The 8165-nt window shown below is 36.9% G+C and overlaps 1 pseudogene; it reads left to right on the top strand.

Annotated features, from left to right (window-relative positions):
• LOC104759685 lies at positions 1507–7504 on the top strand (annotated as a pseudogene).

The following is an 8165-nucleotide window of genomic DNA, read 5'->3' as shown; positions in this document are numbered from 1 at the left end:
GGTTTTAGCCTGTTTTGGGACAAAATGGGTATAAGTGGCTTTTAATCCATATTTATAAAGTTGGCTTTTCTCTCTTCTCCTTCTTCCATCTCATCAATTCTTATTTTCAATCTCAATAAATTAATTCACATCATCAAAAAATATAAAATTTAAAGTTAATGCATCAATTAATTCACTAATATATTTATTATTATTAAAAACAATCATTTTAAATAATTTAAACTAAAATATAAACCAAAAACAAAATAAAAAAAAAAGTACAGTTAAAAAATATCAAAGTAAAATATGAATAGAGATTAAATAAACAAAGATATATAACAAAAAGGTAAAAATATTAAGCAAGTGCTCAAAAATTAAAATAATATATATACTTAAGAGAAATGTAGAAGGTTACTTAAAATCAAATATATTAAAGAAAACTGAACATCACACACCAAAAAAAATAGTGAAAATACTAAGAAGGAATCTGAAAAAGCTACTTGTAATAAAACAATTACAAAAGTAGTGGTAGATTGTAGAATTTTAATTAAAATTAAAAAGAAATCTATTTTTTGGATAAATACATATATTTAAAAGTTAGAGTAATCTTATGAGTTTGTAAGATATAGGACAACCAAATTAAAAGAACACTATATAGACCATAGTAGACTATACGTATTTTAAAGTAAAAAAATTATATATGTGGACATAATTTTTTCTTCTATCAAACATTTAAGATAAATTTAATAATTGATATCATAATATGATGTTTATGGATTTAAAAAAAATCTAATTATGAGTTTGATTACTAGGAAGAAACTAATATTAAAAATTCTAATATTATGTGTAGTATATAAAATTGTTAAAGAAACTTTGAGACGAAGGATGGGTATATTCTCTAAAAAAATTTACGTCCGTTAGTAAGTAATGATCAGTCAACCAATAAAAAAAAAGAGTATTGTAAGATAGAAAAATAGTTATGATATGTCTTCATAATCAATATATTATAAGCGAGATAATATATATATATATATATATTATAAGTGATATAGTAGAACGTGAAAAGAGAGTATATGCAAAAGATGTTAAAAGAAATAGATAAATTATAGAATATATAGATGTCAAATTTATTTTATTAAGTAATGAAATAGACATCAATATAGATATATAAATTAACGAAAGAAATAGAAATAGATGTATTTATTTTATAAGTAATGTATTATATAAATTTATATTTATTATATAAATCTATATAGATGTCAATTTATAAGTAATATTTATAAGTAATGAAAGAAATAGAAATAAATGTATTTATTTTATTAATTTATCATTTAATAAAATAAATTTGACATTTATATATATTTATATATCTATATTGAATAATTATAATTATATTCAACCGTTTGTACTAATAAAAAAAAAGTTATAGAAATCTAGTTAACAAGATAGAGGAATATAATACAATCCCTCACCAATCTCTCAGAACACTAAAGCCATTATCGTCATAGTGTTAACAAGGTAAGAGAAATGAATGCTCTAACAACTCAAAACCTAATCGTCATAGTGTTTCTCCTTATAATTCCAACATCATTATCAGCACCACCAACACTCGAAGACAGTTACACAATGTCTGAGTGTTTTCAAACCTTCCGACCAAAAGTCCCCAATCCAAAACTTCACATACACGCAACAAAACCCTAACTTCCTCACCATCCTCAACAACTACGTCCGTAATCTCCGTTACTTCAACGGCACTACGCGTAAACCCGTAACGATCGTGGCCGCGGCTCACCTCACTCATGTCCAAGCTACAATCAACTGCGCCAAAAAACTCGGCCTCCAGCTCCGAATCCGTAGCGGAGGCCACGACTACGACGGAATGTCCTATTTATCCACGGTCGATTTCGTAGTCCTCGACATGTTTAACTTACGGTCAATCAAAATCGATCCAAGACTTGACACCGCGTGGGTCCAATCCGGTGCGACCCTAGATCGCTGACAAGATCGACAACGATTTGTTTATAAGATTAACGTTGAGCTCAAGTAACAAGACTATCAAGGCTTCTTTCATGGGAATGTTCTTAGGAGACTCCGAGAAGCTTCTAGAGATTACAAACTCCAAATTCCCTGAACTCGGTCTGAATAAAACAGACTGCATAGAAATGAAATGGATCGAATCGGTTCTGTTCTGGCTTAGTATCCCACCCGGTACAGCACCAACATCGGTCATGCTAAACCGGATACCGCAAAAACAAATCTTCCTCAAGAGAAAATCCGATTACGTGCAGAAACCGATTTCAAAACCCGGTTTAGAATCGATATTCAAGATTCTGTTAGAGAACGAGAACGTGACGATGGCTTGGAACCCGTACGGCGGGAGAATGAGCGAGATCCCGGAGACAGAGACGGCGTTTCCTCACCGAGCAGGGAACGTGTTCAAGATTCAGTATTCCTCGAACTGGTTCGTGTCAGGTGAAGCAGCGGCTAGCGATTGCTTAAGCCAGACGGAAAGAGTATTCGACGCAATGAGCCCTTACGTGTCTAAGAATCCAAGGGAGACGTTTTTGAACTACAGGGACGTTGACATTGGGAAGAGCTTGAACTCAACATACGAGGAAGGTAGAGTGTATGGAATTAAGTATTTTAAGGATAACTCAAGAATCACGAACACAGAGATCAATAAGAACAACTCTTCTTATTATTAAGGAAAACTCAGCTCAAAAACCTTAATCTCAAATCTCATAAGTTTTGCTACAACCTAGCACCTCCTTATATAGGGAAAATAACTCAAAACCCTTTTGGAAAACTACCATTAGATAACTCCTATAGAAATGTAAAACTCACATATTAGATATGTATATTTAGATTCTCCTAAATATACTTAGATTGATCCCCAAGCTGCTTCAAGCTTTAACAACATTCTCCCCTTTAAGCTTGAAAACATCTTCACTTGCATTTTGAACTCCAATGTAATCTCTCATTTCTTTGAACTTGATTCTCCCAAGTGCTTTAGTCAATATGGCAACCTTTTGTTTTTCTCCTGGGACATGCTCAACCTCTACTTGTTCATTCCCAACACACTCACGAATAAAATAGTAACGCTTGTGTATATGTTTGCTTCGACCGTGGAACACCGGATTCTTAGTTAGCTCAATTGCTGACTTGTTATCAATCCGAATAGTGACCTTCTCGCATTCCTTTCCAGTGATCTCGGCAAAGAGCTCTTGAATCCAAATGGCTTGCTTTGCAGCTTCCGTAGCAGCCATGTATTCTGCCTCGCATGATGATAGAGCTACGGTTCCTTGTTTCTGCGTACACCAAGTGATTGGACAGTCGGCGCAGTAGAAGATATGACCCGTTGTGCTTTTACCATCATCCTCGTCAATGTTATGCGAGCTGTCACTGTAACCCACAAGTTTGACATCATCCGATCGTGTAAAGACGAGACCATGCGATGAAGTTCCTTTCAAGTATCGAAGAATCTGTTTCAGTGCTGCTCCATGAGATTCTTTAGGCTCTTGCATGTATCTACTCAAGACTCCAACACTATAGGATAAGTCTGGTCGTGTGTGAAGTAAATAGCGTAGACAGCCAATGCTTCTTCTATACTCCTTTTCATCAATATTTCTCTCCTTTTGAGACTTTGACAACTTCAAATTTTGATCCATCGGAACATGGCACGAGTTGCAACCTACCATTCCAGTTTCTTGTAGTATCTTCATCGCATATCTTTCTTGTTTCAAAACAATACCTCCTTCTAACTGATGCACTTCAATTCCGAGATAAAAGGTCAATTTTCCAAAATCACTCATTTCAAATTTTGTTGCCATCTCCCTTTTAAACTCTAATATCGACTTCAAAGATGAACCAGTGATGAGTAAATCATCCACATACACAGCCACAACGAGAAGTTCCCCATGATCCTCCTTTTGATACAACGATGGCTCCTTCAAGCATTTATGAAATTTTAACTCCTTGAGAATCTTGTTAAGCTTATCATTCCAAGCTCTAGGTGTCTGCTTTAAACCGTAAAGAGCTATGTGTAACTTGTACACCTTGTCTTCATTTCCTAAGCTTATGAATCCTTCCGGTTGGGTGATATAGACTTCTTCTTTCAATTCACCATGGAGGAACGCAGTTTTTACATCAAGATGATGAATTTCCCAACCTTTTGAGGCTGCTAGAGCAATAATGAAACGAACTGTCTCGATACGTGCCACAGGAGCGAAAACTTCATCGTAATCAATGCCATGCCTTTGAACGTATCCTTTAGCCACCAACTGTGCCTTGTACTTATTAACACTCCCATCAGAATTGTGTTTTATCTTGAATACCCACTTTAGTCCAATAGGTTTGACTCCAACAGGAAGATCCACCAAGGTCCAAGTCCTATTCCTTTCAATAGAAGACAGCTCATCTTCACATGCTTCTATCCAGACTTTTAACTCTCTTGCTTCAGTAAAATTCCATGGCTCCTCATTCATTGTCAAAAGAAGACGTTCACCTTCATATTCTGCGAGAAGAATATAGTCGTTTAAGTACGCTGGTCTCGCTCTCGGTCTCGTTGACTTCCGCAGCTGTAGTTGCACCACATGCTCTGCATCACTATCACTATTACTTCCATGGTCTTCATCTTCACCATCAATGCTTTCTTTTTCCACTACATCTGCTTCATTATTCACCACATTCTCAGAAACTTCTCGACTATCTCGCTCATACTCCTCTGCTTCTCCAATCGTTTGCAACTCTCTAATGCCTTTATTACCAAATTTTCCCAAGTCAATGACAAACATCCCAGAGTCTCTACTTGTCTCTCTTCAAGTTTTGCTCTAGTTCCAGCTTTTCTTTTCCTCAAAGACTACGTCTCGACTTACGATTACTTTTCTATTCACCGGATCGTATAGACGATAAGCCTTTGAACCAGGTTCCGTTCCTAGATGCACTAATGTTCTTGACCTGTCATCTAGCTTCTTTCTCCCGACAGCCTCTGTTCTTGCGTAACCGACACAGCCAAACACTCTTACATGCTCTAGATTTGGTTTTTTCTCCTTAAGCATTGCATACGGCGTGGACTTTGTTAATGATCTTGTTGATATCCTATTGATCAAATATGTAGCGAGTCGTACTGCCTCTCCCCACAAGTAGTTTGGTACGTCCATATGCTTCAAGATACTTCTAGTCATCTCCAAAAGAGTTCTATTTCGCCTCTCGACAACTCCGTTTTGTTGAGGAGAATACGGTGCCGTTAAATGCCTCTTGATTCCATGTTTTTCACAATAGGCTTGAAATTCATGAGAAATAAACTCTCCTCCTCTGTCCGTTCGAAATGTTTTTATCACAGCCCCTGTTTCTTGTTCAACAATTTTCTTGAAATTTTTGAATTTCTCAAATGCTTCACTCTTCTCCTTCAACAAAACAGTCCACATGTACCGTGAATAGTCATCAATAAGCACAAAGACATATCTCTTATGACCAGCAGTGGGAGGTGTAATAGGTCCACACAAATCTCCATGAATAAGCTCAAGACGTTGAGTAGCTCGATAGGAAGTCACTTGAGGAAAAGAGTTCCGGGTTTGTTTTCCGATGAGACATGAAGCACAAATCTCCTTCTCTACTGCGAAACTTGGTATACCACTCACTAGCTCATTCTTAATCATCATCTTCATAGTCTCCAAGTTAACATGACCCAGCCGTGCATGCCACTTTGATGATTCTGTTGATGTTGTTAACTGCAAACACTTTGTATCATCGATGTCCAGGATCACCTTGTACAAACGATTTCTTGCTCTTGTTGTCTTCACCAGTAGTTGTCCTTGACGATCATATATTATTAGAGAATCTTCTTTCATTCTAACCTCACAGCCTGCTTCAGTGGCTTGACCAAGACTTATGATATTGCTTTTTAACTCGGGTATGTAATACACATTGTGTAAGACTTTCTTCACACCATTCTCGAACACGAACCGTATAGAGCCTTAACCTTTTATGTCAATGCGGGAATCATCACCGAACCTCACCATTCCTGTCACACTTTCATCAATGTTCCCAAAAAACTCTCGATTCCCACTCATGTGATTGCTTGCGCCATTGTCAAGATACCACACGTTTTTGCAGTCGAAATTCACATCGAAACGGGTTGGTTTAACTTTCTGCTCATTGAGGTAGACCACTTCATGCATCATTAACTCATCAGCTTCGTGTGTTTCATCTTCCTTTTTATCAACCACTTCTTGGAGTTTGAGCAATCTGTCAGGACAGTTAACAGCAAAATGTCCCTGTTTGTCACATCGAAAACAACTGATCATAGCCTCTCGCTCTTTATCACGCACTTGTCTGTATGATCCGTTTTGATTGTATCCAAAACGTCCACGGCCTCTTCCTCTCCAGTAAGATCTTCCTCCTCTTCCTCTGTTATTTCCAAAATTTTCTTGTCGAGAATCGTTGTTGGCGTACATGAGCTTGCCCTGATCTTCTTGTTCTTCATCTTCTTCATTGAGTCGCTCTTCATATGCTTTTAACCTACCCACAATATCCTCAAAGGTTGTTGTTTTCAGATCGAGAACTTGCTCAAGAGAAGCGACGATGTGTATATACTTCTTCCGTGGTAAAGTTTTGAGAAACTTCTTTACAAGCTTAGGTTCATCAATTATTTCTCCAAGAGCCGCCGAATTTGAAGAAATCTCAGCAAGTTTACCAGCAAAAACATCAATCGTATCCCCTTCCTTCATCTTGATTCTGTCAACCTCACTCATGAGAGTTTGCAATCTAGCTTCTCGTACTCTCTCTGCTCCAACATGTCTCGCTTTGATGGCTTCCCAAACACCGTTTGATGTATCATGCTCTCCAACTTGTAAGATCAAAGATTCGGATATGGATTGAAACAACAAAGCAATTGCCATATTGTTTTTCTCTTCATCTTTGTTCCCAGGATCGATAGTCTCCCATACCTTCTGAACCTTAAGAGCGATCTTCATGTGCATAGCCCAGACCGTGTAATTCGTAGAAGTTAGCATAGGACACTTAACAGAGGAAGCTCCAACATCCTTAGCATTGTTCATCACGTTTTTCTCATCATCACTCATCTTTTCTCTAAACGATTTGAAGTCTCCGAAAGAGAAGAAAAGAAGAAAGAAAAAAAACTCGGTACCGCTCTGATACCAATTCAAAAATCACGAACACAGAGATCAATAAGAACAACTCTTCTTATTATTAAGGAAAACTCAGCTCAAAGACCTTAATCTCAAATCTCATAAGTTGTGCTACAACCTAGCACCTCCTTATATAGGGAAAATAACTCAAAACCCTTTTGGAAAACTACCATTAGATAACTCCTATAGAAATGTAAAACTCGCATATTAGATATGTATATTTAGATTCTCCTAAATATACTTAGCCTGATCCCCAAGCTGCTTCAAGCTTTAACAACAATAACTTTGAGAAGTTGGTTCAGGTTAAGACTAGAGTTGATCCTGACAATTTTTTCCGATACAAGCAGAGTATTCCGGTGAACATTAGCCGCCGTTAGAGACTTTTCATATTGTATTTGTCTTGTTTTATGTTAATCTTTTTCTGTTTTTGTTTCCCAATCTGTATTAATTAATAAATAATATATAGTCCCTTGGTAAGTCCATACACGAAAACTTCATTGATTAATGGGAAATGGGAATGTACGGTTACAGAAGACATATCAGAACGAATACAAAAGGGAATAGATAGGTGAAAAATGAAATATGTGTTAACAAATCTTTGAAATTTAGCCAATTTATCAGCTAGGTGGTTTGCTTGTCTTGTACACCACTTGAATTCGATCGGTTCAAAACGCGTTGACCATCCTCTTATCTCTTGAAGCTAATAGTAAATATCAAACCATGGATATCCACCATTGATTACTTTAATCAAAGTCTGACGGTCAACTTCAAAAATCACTTTGGTGAAGCCACTGAGTCAGGTTTGTTGCATAGAAAAGATTACGCTCTGGCATTCAGCTTCAAGAGCTGATGTAACAGCGCTACCTGTAGCTTGTCCTTCTTTTACAAAAAGACCTTGATCATCCCGTATTAACCAAGCTGCTGTCGATCTTCTTTCTCTACTTATGAAGCTGCCATCATAGTTACACTTTATTCAACCAGGGGGAGGCGTTTGCCAAGAGTTGTTACATGTTCTGGAGTTTCTGCAGGGATATGAAC

Source organism: Camelina sativa, chromosome 17 (assembly GCF_000633955.1).
Source record: "Camelina sativa cultivar DH55 chromosome 17, Cs, whole genome shotgun sequence".
NCBI lineage: Eukaryota > Viridiplantae > Streptophyta > Magnoliopsida > Brassicales > Brassicaceae > Camelina > Camelina sativa.
Note: the sequence above shows the minus strand (reverse complement) of the source record. Positions and strands in the feature narration are given on the sequence as shown.